Source organism: Chiloscyllium plagiosum, unplaced genomic scaffold (genome assembly GCF_037043375.1).
Source record: "Chiloscyllium plagiosum isolate Xiang-an unplaced genomic scaffold, Cpla_swu_hap1 HiC_scaffold_30, whole genome shotgun sequence".
Lineage (NCBI taxonomy): Eukaryota > Metazoa > Chordata > Chondrichthyes > Orectolobiformes > Hemiscylliidae > Chiloscyllium > Chiloscyllium plagiosum.
The window spans coordinates 27997641-28013299 of NW_028270168.1; the positions used below are offsets into that span (position 1 = coordinate 27997641).

Genomic DNA, 15659 nt, shown 5'->3' on the forward strand with positions numbered 1-15659 from the left:
CAAGTCCACACTGACCCACCGAAGCACAACCCACCCATACCCCTACATTTACCCCTTACCTAACACTACGGGCAATTTAGTATGGCCAATTCACCTGACCTGCACATTTTTGGACTGTGGGAGGAAACCGGAGCACCCGGAGGAAACCCACCCAGACACAGGGAGAACATGCAAACTCCACACAGTCAGTCACCTGAAGTGGGAATTGAACCCAGGTCTCCGGCGCTGTGAGGCAGCAGTGCTAACCACTGTGCCACCGTGCCGCCTTGAATTGCTGCTGTCCACCTGCTAAGGGTTAATTCACAATGCCATTAGAGAGGGATTTCTCAGACTTTGACTGAGCAACACTGAAAGAACGGTGATATATTTCCAAGTTAGCAGTGGGAGTGGCTTGGAAGGAAATTTGCAGTTGGTGGTGTTCCAATTTATCTACTGCCTTTGTCCTTCTAGTTGGAAATGGTCAAGGATTTGGAAGGTGCTGTCCATGGAGCTTTGGTGAATTTCACCAAGGTACATCGATTACACCCCTTAGCATTGTAATCATCATGTTCACACAATGATTCTCACCCACCCTCATCCTCCCAAACTGCTAACTCTTCCTATCTCATGCCCTACCTTCTACTCACTTCAATGGGGAGACCTCACCACCTTTACTGATCATGCAAATTCATTCACTGCTCTTGAATCCACTTCCATAATCTTCAAACCTTTTATCGCATTGTAGGAAACATGGCCCACAACTGGACAAGGAGAGGAGTGGGGGATGAGAGGTGTGTTCTGCTGATAGTTGATGGACATAAGTGGAGTTACCTGAGGAAGATGGTGGAGTTACCTGAGGAAGAAAATTACCATTCATTTGCTGAGGAGAAGGCATTGGTGAGCAACCAAACCAATGCTATGCTTTTCCACCATTACCACCAGAGCTCCCTCATTCTGACTCTGCACAAGCTTTTCTATCCTCTCCAGTTAATTTCTTGTCTTCTCTTAGGCAGGCACTAATGGTACCCAGGAAATGTCCGTAAGGAATATACCTCCACTATAGACTCCTAGCTCCACTTCCACATCAGATGACGAAGCCACTGAACATGCTGAGGATCCATTGGCAAAGCATTTACCTGCACCCTCCAACAGCTCAGAGGCTTTTATCTTGGTAGGTATTCTATCTAGTACAGATTTGGGAGCATTTTATTATGATTACATCACTGATAGGTTTCCACGGCCAGTGGGGAGGTAACAACTGTAGTCTCTGACACGCAGAGGAAGCCAAAGACCAGGCACATGCTCAGCCCCAGGCAGAAGATGTGCCCATGTCCTCATCAATAAGTGACTTACTCCATTGTTCTCAATCCTGAGTTCTTGAATATTCTCAATATTGTAGTGATTCTGACATGTGACAGCCTGGCTGTCTGTGCAGTAGGGGTGGGAGCTGCCATGGACACCTGGATCCCATGTAATGCTTGGTGATTGTCAGACATGGGCTCTGACCTGCACTCTATCATCCAAGTGATGGTATCAATGATAAGGTGATGAGGCATCCACAGGGATGTAGAGAGTATTACAGACCAGGCCAGAGCCCCTCAAAACATTTCAAGAAAGTAGCCCAGGCTCTAACTTTGCTAATTATTTTAAGCAAGGGTAATGTGGATATTCCAGGAGAAATGCCACTGGTCAAACCACTTAATATTAAACAATTTATTTGCAAGATTACCAAATGAAACACACATAAAAGAGAAGAGAATACTGAATAACCTAACCTATCTGAAAACCCAACAGATTATCCCAACTTAATGATGCTGTTCCAAATCCTTGCAACACTCCCCATAAATACCCCTTGGCACAAAAGGTAAAATCGAACACAGGGTCTTTCAGGAGAGATCTCATGCGAGAGAGTACCAGCCTGGGTCTGCTTGGGTCCAGCAGCTTCTACAAAACTACTGCTAACACCTAAACCAAAATCAGAGGAAAGCTGGAAGAACTGGCCACTCCCCTTTCATTGTACAAGTTGTTCTTTTCCAAAGACTTGAAAGCCTGTTGCCTGAGGCAGTATCTGTTAGTTATAATCAAACTGGCCCTGAAACCCTTCAATGTAGACTTTTTGAGTTTGTGTCTTTTATGACCTCCTGAAAAAAAACCCAAGGGTAACATCACCTTAATGGGGCAGCTCTGTCACACTTCTGTGCTTAAAAAAATGAATCATCAATATTCAAAAATGGCTTCATTTTAAAATTTCTTAATCTTAAATTGTTAGTACACCACAACAAAAAGTTCTTTGCCTCTGAACCATTCCAGAGGTGTAGAGGAAATGATTGCAAAGATGACTCTGGATAAGAGCGAAAGTAACAAGGTAGTTGTTATGGGGTCTTGAACTTTCCAAATATTGACTGGAAACATGATAGTTCAAGTACCTTAGGGTCAGTTTTTGTCCAATGTGTGCAGGAGGTTTTCCTGACACAGTGTGTAAATTGGCCAACAAGAGGCGAGGCCACATTGGCTTTGGTACTGAGTAATGAACCAGGCCAAGTGTTACATTTGGAGATATGTGAGCACTTTGGTGATACTGACCACAGTTTGGTTAGTTTTACTTTAGTGATGGAAAGGAATAGATATATACCATGAGGCAAGAGTTATAGCTGGGGAAAAGGCAATTATGATGCAATTAGACAAAATTTAGGATGCATAAGATGGAGAAAGAAACTGCTGGAGATGGACACAATTGAAAGTTGGAACTTTTTCCAGGAACAGTGACTGTGTGTCCTTGATAAGTATGTACCTATCAGGCAGGGAGGAAATTATCGCGTGTGGGAACCGTGGTTTACCAAAGAGGTTGAACATCTTGTTAAGCGGAAGAAGAAGGCTTAAGTACAGATGAGACATGAGGTGGTGTATATGAATTTTAGTAAAGGGTTTGATAAGCTTCCCTACAGTAGGCCATTGCAGAAAGTACAGAGGCATGGGATTGAGGGTGATTTAGTGGTTTGAATCAGAAATTGGCAAGCTGAAAAAAGACACAGGGTGGTGGTTGATGGGAAATGTTCATCTTGGTGTTCAGTTACCAGTGGTGTACCACAAGCACCTGTTCTGGGACCACAGACGTTTTTCATTTTTATAAATGACCTGAATGAGGGCTTAGAAGGATGGGTTAGTAAATTTGCGGATGACACGAAGATTGGTGGAGTTGTGGATAGTGACGAAGGATGTTGCAGGTTACAGAGGGACATAGATAAGCTGCAGAGCTTGGCTGAGAGGTGGCAAATGGAGTTTAATGTGGAAAAGTGTGAGGTGATTCACTTTGGAAGGACTAACAGGAATGCAGAGTACTGGCCTAATGATAAGATTCTTGGTAGATTCTTATCTACAGATAAGCAGGGAGATCTCATTGTCCCTGAAAGTTGCCACCCAGATTGTTAGGGTTGTTAAGAAGGTGATAGGGCATGTTAGCTTTATTGGTAGAGGGATTGAGTTTTGGAATCATGAGATCAAACTGTAGCTGTATAAAACTCTGGCGCAGCTGCATTTGCATTATTGCATATAGTTCTGGTCGCTGCATTGTAGGTAGGATGTGGAAGCAATGGAAAGGGCTCAGAGGAGATTTACCAGGATGTTGCCTGGTATGGAGGGAAGGTCTTATGAGGAAAGGCTGAGGGAGAAGGCTGTTTTCGTTAGAGAGAAGAAGGTTGAGAGGTGACATAATGGAGACATACAAGATGATCAGAGGATTAGATAGGGTGGACAGTGAGAGCCTTTTTCCTTGGATGGTGATGGCGAGCATGAAGGAACCTAGCTTTAAATTGAGGGGTGATAGACATAGGATAGATGTCAAAGGTAGGTTCTTAACTCAGAGAGTAGTAGGGGTGTAGAATGCACTGCCTTCAACAGTAGTAGACTCACCAAATTTAAGGACATTTAAATGGTCATTGGATAAACATATGGATGAAAATGGAATAGTGTAGATGAAATGGGCTTCTGATTGGTTTCACAGGTCGATACAACATTGAGGGCCGAAGGGTCTGTACTGCTCTGAACTGTTCTATGTACTATGTTCAACATACACATTACATTGACTATAAACATGCACAATACATTCTGTTTCAGTCTGTTGTACTGCCACCAAATGCCTCTGTTTCTCATTTGAGTTTTGACAATATGCCGGCAATCACGCTTTCTTGTCCTGCCACACGCACAATGTTCAAATTGAATGGCTACAACAACAAGCTCCATCTAAACAGTCTGGTAATTTTGTCCTTAAATTTCTCCAGAAACTTCAGAGGGATATGATCAGTGTATACGATTGTCTCAAATATGTTACTGGGAACATAAGCATTGAAATGTTGGAACACCAACACCAAGGTCAAAGTCTCTTTCTCAACCATTGAATATTTTTGCTGATAAATATTCAGTTCCCTGGAGAAATACATGATAGGACTTTCTATCTTCTCATCATCTTCTTGCAAGAGCACAGCACCCTCACCCACATCATTCTGTCGATCGCCACTTTGAATGTTTTTGCATAATTAGGTGTAACTAATACTGGAACAGCGGTTAGCACAGCTTTCAGGCTGTCAAGTGACTTCTGACAGTCTGCTGTCCACTGGAACTTCTTGCCTTTCTTTAGCAATTCAGTGAGTGGAACAGCCACACTGCTAAACTTTGGTACGAATTTTTTATAAAATCCATTCAATTCCAGGAATCGTAGTACTGCTCTTTTTTGTGAATGGTATGGAAAACTCCTCAATTACCTTGGTTTTAGCATCCTGTGGGGCCATTTGTCCATGTCCAATAACATGGCCCAGGAATGTGACTCAGGTTTGGCAAATTCACTTTTAGCTCGGTTTATCAACAAGTCTGCCTCCTGAAGTTGATCGAACAAATCTGATAAATATTGCAAATATTCCTTCCATGTGAGACTAAAAACCACCAGGTTATCTACACAGTTGGTAATCTGGCAGTGAACTTATTGACTAGTCTCTCGAATGTGCTAGCACATTATTCATACCAAATGGCATAACTTTAAATTGATACAGTCTCTTTGGCATTACAAAAGCCGAAATTGTCTTCGCTCTTTCTGACAAAGATACCTGCCAGTATCCTCTGAGCAAGTCCAACTTAGAAATATATGTTGCTTGTTCTACCTTTTCAACACAGTCTTCCAAACACAAAATCAGATATACATTAGTCTTTGTAGTGGCATTGACTTTGCAATAGTCCACACATATAACCGTTGTGTACCATCTGGTTTTGGCACCATGACTATGGGTGAGATCCAAGCACTGTAACTCACTTCGGTTATGTCATCTTGGAGCATGCGCTCTATCTCCTTTTGAACCTGTGCCAACTTTAGAGGGTTATGCTGATAAGGATATTGCTTAATCAGAACAGCATCTTCTATCTCTACATCATGCATAATTGGGTTAGTACTTCTCAGTTTATTTCCAAATATCTCCCTTGCGATAGCAATAATTCTTTCAGGTCATTTCAATTTTCCTCTGGAAGGTAACTCAATTATTTATCCCAATTTTTGGCAACTTCCTCATTGTCCAATTTGATTTGAGGAATGTCCAATTCAGAATCCTCTGAGCTTGGTTCTTCCTTCTGTGCTGTAATCATTAACACCTTCTCCTCTTGCTTTCCTTCACTGTCAAAACACCTTTTGAGCATTTTCACATGACACACACTGTGAGATTTCTTCCTGTCTGGTGTCCTTATCAAATCAAATAGGTGGCACAGCACCAGGGTCCCAGGTTCGAATCCAGCCTTGGGTGACCGTTTGTGTGGAGTTTGCACATTCTCTCTGTGTCTGCATGGGTTTCCTCCAGGTGCTCTGGTTTCTTCCCACAATCCAAAGATGTGCAGGTCATGTGAATTGGCCACGGTAAATTGCCCATTGTGTTAGGTGCATTAGTCAAAAGGAATGGATCTAGCTGGGTTACTCTTCAGAGGGTTGGTGTGGACTTGTTGGCCGAAGGGCCTGTTTCTACACTGTAGGGAATCTACAGTTCACCTCACTCAATTTCCTTTCAACTTGATAAGGTCAACTAAGCCTTGCTTTTAAAGATTCACATATCACTGGAAGTTACACTAACGCCTTATCTCCAATAGCAAAATTGCAAGTTTTTGATTTCTTGTCTGCTTCCTGTTTCATTGTATGCTGTGATTCTTTTAAATGCTGTCTAGCCAACTCCCTCACTCTAATTAATTATTCCTGAAAATTTGACAAATAGTCCAAATATTCTGACTTACCAATTTCTCCTTCATCAATTCCCCTCACTTCGTGCCCAAAAACTAATTCAAGTGGACTGAATTTGGTCAATTCATTTAGTGCATTTCTGATTACTAAAAGTACAACTGAGTTCCTTGTCCCAATCATCTGGATAGTGTTGACAATAAGCCCTCAACATGGTCTTTAATGTCTGGTGCCCCGTTTCTAGCATTCCCTGTGATTCTGGATGGTATGCAGTAGATTTGAATTGTTTTATTCCTAAGCTGTCAAAAACTTCCATAATTAAGTTTGATGTGAAGATTGTCTCAATCTGATTGTATTCTGGATAGTCCATCCCCAGTGAAAAATTTGAGCAATTCCTCTACAATCCTTTTAGCTGTGACATTGCGTAATGGAACGGCCTCTGGAAAACTAGTGGACACATCCACTACATTCGTAGGGGTCCTACACAATCAATTAAGAGGAGAAAGTGAGGTCTGCAGATGCTGGAGATCAAAGTTGAAACTTTATTGCTGGAACAGCACAGCAGGTCAGGCAGCATCCAGGGAACAGGAGATTCGACGTTTCGGGCACAGGCCCTTCTTCAGGAAAGAAGGGCCTGTGCCCGAAACGTCGAATCTCCTGTTCCCTGGATGCTGCCTGACCTGCTGTGCTGTTCCAGCAATAAAGTTTCAACAATCAATTAAGACTCTTGTAAAAGGTTCCTCAAATGCAGGAATAGATATAAATGTACGGGTTTTATTACTGCCTGTGGTTTTCTAAGTACCTGACATGTATGACATGTCTGGCAAAATTCAACTATATCCTTGTGTAGTTCAGGCCAGTAAAATGTTTTTGTATTTTAGCTTGTGTTTTTCTCACTACCTAGAGATAGCTCAGGAGCCACTTGCAACATCTCCTTTCTATAGCCAACTGCCAATGTTCAGGGATACATTCAGATTTTTTTTCTGTGTATGCCTTTTGATACAATTGCTTTAAATTTTCATCTTTCTGCTGTAACTCAGTTAATTTGTCTGAGCTAAAGATTTCTACTGTGTCAACTGACTGCTCCTACCTTGTGTCAACCATACTAAAGGGCATAGGTTTAGGGTGAGAGGGGAAAGATATAAAAGAGACCTAAGGGGCAACATTTTCACACTAAGGGTGGTATGTGTATGGAATGAGCTGCCAGAGGAAGTGGTGGAGGCTGGTATAATTGCAACATTTAAGAGGCATTTGGATGGGTATATGAATAGGAAGGGTTTAGAGGGATATGGGCCGGGTGCTGGCAGGTGGGACTAGATTGGGTTGGGATATCTGGTCGGCATGGACGGGTTGGACTAAAGATTCTGTTTCCATGTTGTACATCTCTATGACTCTATGATCAAACAGGGTCTCTGCTAATTCTACTTCTACTTTCTTACTTGGACTCTTTGGTCTCTCCTGTTTCAACTGGTGACTTTGTGACCTCGTTACCAAGTCAGGAAAACTCCCAGGATATGTGTCTTGCAATACTTCAGTTGACTGAGTTTCCACTTGTTTTTTAACCACAGTAAGCAGCACTCCTACTGGTGAATCAGCTATATCATTAGCAAGGACAAATTGTATTCCTGGAGCTGAGAGTTTGTCCACTACTCCTGCCATGACTTCTCCACTCTTCACTGGACACTCTAACCTCACTCACCAAACTGAGCCCTTCTTGTCTCACTGTGAATTCCTCTTACAAGCACCTTTTCTGGCAATAGTCCTTCTGAGGTACATATCTCCTCATCTTCCTGCATCACAGATTGAGAGGATTCCGTATCTCCTAATATTGTAACCTTTTTACCTGCTCCTTAAATGGTTTAAGAAGGTCTGACACTTCCTCCTTAATCAACATCCTACCAGGTTGTACACTCTGATGCAGCTTTCTAGCCTCCACTGTGCTTTCTGTTACCACTCCAACAAAATTCACTATCTTATCCTGTTTTCCTACATCTGGCTTCCCAATGCTTTTCCTAACCCACCAACACTGTGATCTCATGTGGCCTACTTTAGTGCAGATAAAAACACCAGAGCATTGAACTTCTCGTTCCCCTTCAATGGTTTCCTTTTTACCCTGTGGTAAGTTATCTTTACAATCTCCACCAAGACCTACCTTTGCCTTTCCACGTGAGAATTTCTCTTTTCCCCAATCTCTATCCCTCGCGGATTGAAATTGACTTTGGAAGGTAAACTTTGATTTATGGCCCAACTCTTAATCAGCAGCCATTTCAGTTGCTAATTTTGCCATTTTAACTCTCTGCTCTTCCCCATGACTTCTCACCACTTCAGGAAGTGAATTTTTGAACTCCTCCAAAATAATTGTCCCTTAAAGTTTGTGCGAAGATTTGTAGCTCGGGTGCTCGTTGCTGTGGTTCTGTTCGCCGAGCTGGAAGTTTTTGTTGCAAACGTTTCGTCCCCTGGCTAGGTGACATCATCAGTGCTTGGGAGCCTCCTGCGAAGCGCTTCTTTGATGTTTCCTCCGGTGTTTATAGTGGTCTGTCCCTGCCGCTTCCGGTTGTCAGTTTCAGCTGTCCGCTGTAGTGGTTGGTATATTGGGTCCAGGTCGATGTGTTTGTTGATGGAGTTTGTTGATGAATGCCATGCCTCTAGGAATTCCCTGGCTGTTCTCTGTCTGGCTTGCCCTATGATAGTAGTGTTGTCCCAGTCGAATTCATGTTGCTTGTTGTCTGTGTGTGTGGCTACTAAGGATAGCTGGTCGTGTCATTTCGTGGCTAGTTGATGTTCATGTATGCGGATTGTTAGCTGTCTTCCTGTTTGTCCTATATAGTGTTTAGTGCAGTCCTTGCATGGTATTTTGTATACTACATTCGTCTTGCTCATGTTGGGTATCGGGTCCTTCGTTCTGGTGAGTTGTTGTCTGAGCTTGGCTGTTGGTTTGTGTGCCGTTATGAGTCCTAGGACTATATAGTCCTAAACACTATAAACACCAGAGGAAACATCACAGAAGCGCTTCGCAGGAGGCTCCCAAGCACTGAGGATGTCACCTAGCCAGGGGACGAAACGTTTGCAACAAAAACTTCCAGCTCGGCGAACAGAACCACAATAATTGTCCCTCTAAGAGTGTCATAGGTTTGCTCTATTTTTAATGCCCTTGTCCACCTGTCAAAATTACTTTGTTTGATCCTTTCAAACTCAACGTAGGTTTGAACAGGGTTCCTCCTTATATTCGTGAAACGTCTGTAGGCTTCAGGCACAAGCTCATATTGCATTTAAGATGGCTTTCTTCACCTCCTCATACTCCCCAGATACCTTCTTTGATAGTGATGCAAATACCTCACTAGCTCGACCTACAAGTTTGCATCAACAAAACTCACATGGTCATTGGCCATTGTATTTGTTTAACCACCTTTTCAAATGAGATAAAAAAATAGGCTTTCACATCCTTCCCATTAAATTTAGGCAATGCATGAATATATTTAAATAGATCCACACCAGGCCTTTGGCTACCCTGAGTTTGCTTATCCTCACTCTCTTCCCTTCATCTCCATCCTTTTAAGCTGATTTTCCTATTTAAGTGTCAATTTCTTAAATTCAAGCTTTCTCTCTTTCTTCCTCTTCCCTCTCTCCTTTTCTCTCTCTTCTCTCTCTCTCTTTCCTCTGCTTTTAATTGTAATTCAAACCGTTTCATTTCTGCTGCCCTTTCCTTGACTTTTACCTCTAATTCAAGCTGCTTCATTTTCAATTGAATTTTAGCCGTCTCTAAAGATTCTGATGGCGTTTCCATGAAATGTAAATGATGATCTATTGCTGCAATTATCTCTCCTTTTCTCCTGGAAGCAGGCAGCTCCAACACCAGCTTGTCTGATAATTCCAGTGTCTCAGCCTTAATCACCTATTGCATTTAAGATGGCATGGCATTCATCCACAAACTCCATCAACAAACACATCGACCTGGACCCAATATGCCAACCACTACAGCGGACAGCTGAAACTGACAACCGGAATTGGCAGGGACAGACCACTATAAACACCGGAGGAAACATCAAAGAAGCGCTTCGCAGGAGGCTCCCAAGCACTGAGGATGTCACCTAGCCAGGGGACGAAACGTTTGCAACAAAAACTTCCAGCTCGGCGAACAGAACCACAATAATTGTCCCTCTAAAAGTGTCATAGGTTTGCTCTATTTTTAATGCCCTTGTCCACCTGTCAAAATTACTTTGTTTGATCCTTTCAAACTCAACGTAGGTTTGAACAGAGTTCCTCCTTATATTCGTGAAACGTCTGTAGGCTTCAGGCACAAGCTCATATTGCATTTAAGATGGCTTTCTTCACCTTCTCATATGCCCCAGATATCTCCTCTGATAGCGATGCAAATACCTCACTAGCCCTATGTACAAGCTTTGTTTGGATTAACAAAATCCACATTGCCACCTGGCCACTGCATTTGTTTACCAACATTTCCAAATGAGATGAAAAAGGCTTCCACATCCTTCTCATCAAATTTAGGGAATGTTTGAATATATTTAAACAGTTTCTCACCAGGCATTTGACTACCATGGATTTGGTCATCCTCACTCTCTTCCCCACCTAGCTTACCTTCAGCCTTCATCTCCATCCTTTTCAGCTGACTTGCCTATCCAACTGCCAATTTCTGAAGTTCAAGCTCCCTCTCTTTCTCCCTTTTCTCTCTCTCTTTTTTTTCTCTCTTCCCTCTTTCTCTCCTCTCTCTCTCTTTCTCTGCTCCCTTTTTTTTTCCTTTTTGTTCTGCTAAAATAGTTCATTCTTTTTCTCTTTCTTCTGCTTTTAATTGTAATTCCAACTGTTTCATTTCTGTTGCCCTTTCCTTGTATTTTGTCTCTAACTCAAGCTGCTTCATTTTCAAGTGAATTTTAGCTGTCTCTAAAGATTCTGATGGTGTTTCCAGCAAATGCAAATGCTGAGCTATTGCTGTAATTAAGTCTCTTTTCCTCATGGAATGAGGCAGCTCCAACCCCAGTTTGTCTGCTAATCCCAACAGCTTGGCCTTATTCACCTTTTGCAATACACCTAAGGTCACTTCTTCCACCCCCAGAAAACTCTTGGTGACTGAAAGAGCTATTGCTATCCCAAGCACTGTTTAAACTAACCGAAATCAACAGCCAGAATCAAAAGACACTCACACCTATCACTCTCTGCCTTTGAATCAAACAACACTAATCCATAATCGGAACTACAGAACAAATCCCATAAAAAATCTGTTATCAGCCAGGCCAGACCCCCTCAAAACATTTCAAGAAAGTAGCCCAGACCCTCACTTTGCTAGTTGTTTAAGTTGGTGCAACACAGTTATTCGAGGGGAAATGCTGCTGGTAAAACCACTTTGTTCTAAACAAAACAGAATTTCATTTACAAGATTCCCGAATGAAACATAAATGAAAGAGAACAGAATGCAGAATAACTTAACCTATCTGAAAACCCAACAGATTATCCCAATTTAATGATGCTGTTCCAAATCCTTGCGATACTCCCCATAAAAAACTCCTTGGCACAAAAGGTAAAATCGAACACAGGGTCTTACAGGAGAGATGTCATGAGAGAGAGTAACAGCCTGGACCTGCTTCTTGGGTCCAGCAGCTTCTATAACACTACTGCTAACACCCAAACCTAACCAGAGAAAAGCCGAGCTGGGAGACCTGGACACTCCCCTTTCATTGTACAAGTAATTTTTTTAACCAAACACTTGAAAGCCTGAGGCAGTAGGTGTTGCCTGAGGCAGTAGGTGTTAACTATAATCAAACCGACCCTTAAACCCTTCAACTTAGACTTTTTGGAGTCTTTGTCTTTTACACCTTTGCTGAAAAAAAAACAAGGAAAACATCACTTTGTTAAAGGAGCACTTCTGTCATAAGACTTACAAATAGGCATCCCAGAAGCCTCTTCTCAGGGTGCTTCTGAGGTGTCCTGCCCTACCATCTTGCCCCATCTGCGATCCCAAAGCCTTCAGCAGTACAAACTGAGGAGCATGGGACTGAATTGGAGCAGGACACTTTCAGCAGGTCTGGGCCCTTTAGCCGAAGGACTGCAGGGTAGTGAAATTGCCCCATACAGGCCAGTATCTTGTCACCAAGTCACCCTTTATTTACACTTAACACTCCTTGACTCCAGCACTGCCTCATTCTGAGACAGCTCTCAGAGTGAACAGTATCTCTGATACTCCCCTTTTGATCTGTCAGCCAGAGCTCCCTGACTGGACCAGATTAATAGCCCCAATTGGGGAACTCTTATTCCTGAGGTCCAGCTAGCCAACCTCGTTACAATCACTACAGGTACAACTGCCCGAATCGTTTGAGTCAACCGAGCCACCCGGACCACGGGTTCCCTCCATCCCTGCTGCTAAAGCAGATCTGTAGCAGGATGTCATAGGTGGGAAAGGTATACATAAACAAACAGAAGGCACTTAATTAGCAGATAATGCTACATCATTGTAAATAACCAATCACTTCTGTAAATACATTTTAACTTGCAAAGTATTTTCATATATCCTAAGGTTACAAGCAGTTTCAGTCATCAAGCACAGCTAATCTCCCACCAGCAACCGAGTCTTTGATAGCAGATAGACTTAGCCATCAAGGATCCTTAAACCTTAACTCTGCAGATTGCTGCTAATGCAGTACAGTGTAATGTGAACAACACCAAGGTTAAAGGCAATGTCCCGGGGTCTGGCCTGTACAGGTTGTTCTGTACTTATACCTTATGGATGATGTCTTCACACATCTGTGTAGGGAAGGGTTGTTCCTGCATAACAGTTTTTGAAGGGAGTGCAGTGAAATTCAAGGCTGGGAGTTGTTCAATGGACAGCTCACATATCCACTATCCCTCAATGCAGCATCCGCTGAGGAACACTGTACAAAGCTCCGCCTATTTCACATTACAAGCACTTCAAAGCAATGTTACTGTCTCTGTGCACTCTGAAGCATTGTAGTGTTCCAGGTGAAGAATGGGTCAAATCATAACAGTAAGAATATAAATTTAAATAAGTAAGAGAAAAATTAATCACTTTGCAACCTTCTGACTCAACATAAAATGAAATAATTGAATGTAATCTCTGCAGCAATATCCTTTCCTTTAGTTTGTATTTTTTAGCTTTTCTGTCTTAATGTTTTTCTCATGTTTTTGCTCTCTAAAGGTAACTGGTCATAATTCTGCCATTCACATCTCCTCTGGACACATCTCTTGTCTCTTTATTTGTCCCAATACAATTTCCTTTGGCTCCGTCTCAGAACTCTTTTGACTCCTAACGTCTCCTTTTTTGTTGTCCGATCACAGATAATCCCTTCAGTTCTTTTGCAATATCCCCCATCCGATCAATTAAAAACCTATTATATTTCTAAATTTTCCCAGTTGTAATGGAAGCTTATTGAGGACTCTTGAGGTGATGTGGTAGTGTCTCTTCCTCAGAGCTGGAAGGCTGGGTCCAAGTCACACCTGCTCCAGAGGTGTGTCATTAAGATCTAAACAGATTGAATAAAAATATCTAAAAGGTCATTGATCTGAAATGTTAACTCCCACTTGCAAATGTTGCCAGATTTGTTGAGTCATTTCTGTTTATATCAAAGGAAAGTGAGACTGACATCAGGAAGTTTTACAGACAGAGATATGGAATAGAAATATCGAAATAAAAATAGACCACTGAGCTGCCTGAGGAGGTTCCATTATTGAATTTAATCATGGCTGACCTGTAATTCAATCCAATTTACCTCTCTTTGTTCAATATCTCTGGATCCTGTTACTTAATAAAGATTTATCTCAATTCAGTGCACTCAGCATCCATAACCTTTCAGGGGAATGAGTTCGAGGTTTCACTGGCTTTTATGTGAAAAAGTGATTTCTGATTTGAATGGATTTCAGAGGAGGTGACCAGGGAAAACCATTGGAATCCTTTAAGATTGAGGCTAATGGAGAAACTGTTGATTCTTTCTGGATGGATAAACTTTCTTATGTACATCTCTCTTGTGGTCTACTCTAACGAATAGCACTATGGTCTGTCGGTGCAATTAACCCATGCAATTTGAGTCATTGCATTCGGAGTTCAACAGGTACTTAATGCAAACAGTATATGTCTTTCTTGCTTAGTGTGAAGTACATGTATTTTCCCAACACATGGGAAAATCAAAAACAAACTGTTTGAGGTATTTATTAACACATTAGAAAGGAATAATGGTCACCACAAGAGAAGAAGCTCAACAGTATTGCCTTGTTGGAAATAGCACTTCATCAGAGATTGGAACACAGCAGGCAAATAACGTGGTGTAAAACAATCAAATTCAGCAAAATCTTGAATCTCTCCACTATGAACATAAAACTATTTCGGAACATAAACTAACAGGTGAAACAGCTTCTCATTGTTTTTCTAATAAAGCAGATGGGAACTACATGAATCCTCACCTTCAGTTTGTATCCAGTAATATTACACACAGTGAGTCAAGACTAGGAGGATGAATCTAATTTGCAGCATGATGTAAAATTGGGAAGGTCATCCAGCTTAATCTTCCCAAACCTCAACAAAAATGAAGATGTCATTTCCCACGGTAATAAAGAAACTGTGAATGATAGATCTGAAGCAAAAAACATAAATTGCTGGAGAAATTCACCAGGTCTGGCAGCATCTGTGGGGAAAAGAAAACAGAATTAATGTTTAGAGTCTGGTGACTCTCCATCAGAAGAGCGGCTGGGAGTAAGTGGCAGTTATGCTGAAACTGATGTTGGGGGTGGGGGAAGGGGAGAGATGAGTGGATAAGTGAAGACGGAGCCCAGAGAGTGAGAGATATGAAAGAGGAAGATAAACTAGGAGATTATGAATAGCAGGTAAGAACATAGAAAAGCTGAATAAGAGATAATAAGGTATGATTAGGAGAAAATGGGTGAGTGTTACTGAAATCAACCCATATCATATAATATGATAATGATCTTAGGTGCATGTTAGAATGGTTGACTGTGCTAAACAAAACATTAAATAACAGGGCTGTGTGTGGGGTGGGGAAAAACATGGAACAATGGAATCAAGTTCGAAAGTTATTGTTGAATCCTAGAGGGTGCAGGGTCCCTAAGTGGAAAATGACATTTTTTATTTTAGATTCCCTACAGTGTAGAAACAGGCCCTTTGGCCCAACAAGTCCACACCAACTCTCCAAAGTGCAGCCCACCCTGACTAGTGCACCTATCACTGCGGGCAATTTAGCATGGCCAATTCACCTAACCTGCACATCTTTGGAATGTAGGCGGAAACCCATACAGACACAGGGAGAATGTGCAAACGCAATAGACAGTTGCCTGAAGCAGGAATTGAACCCAGGTCCCGGGAGGCAGCAGTGCTAACCACTAAGCCACCATGCCACCCTTATGTTGCAGTCCTTTGAGCTTGGAGCAGGCCTGTGATAGAAATATCAGCCAGCGAACATGATGGTATGTTGAATTGGCAAGCAACTGGAAGCTCAGGGTC

At 42.1% G+C, this 15659-nt stretch overlaps 1 long non-coding RNA gene across 1 annotated transcript in view; it reads right to left on the bottom strand.

The window, feature by feature from the left end:
• LOC148142171 (uncharacterized) overlaps nt 1-14717 on the bottom strand; it is a 36154-nt gene extending 21437 nt beyond the window's left edge. The window contains exon 1 of the long non-coding RNA XR_015752215.1: nt 14606-14717. This is a non-coding gene — a long non-coding RNA (uncharacterized LOC148142171). The remainder of the gene's footprint in view (nt 1-14605) is intronic.
• Between the last annotated feature and the right edge of the window lie 942 nt (nt 14718-15659).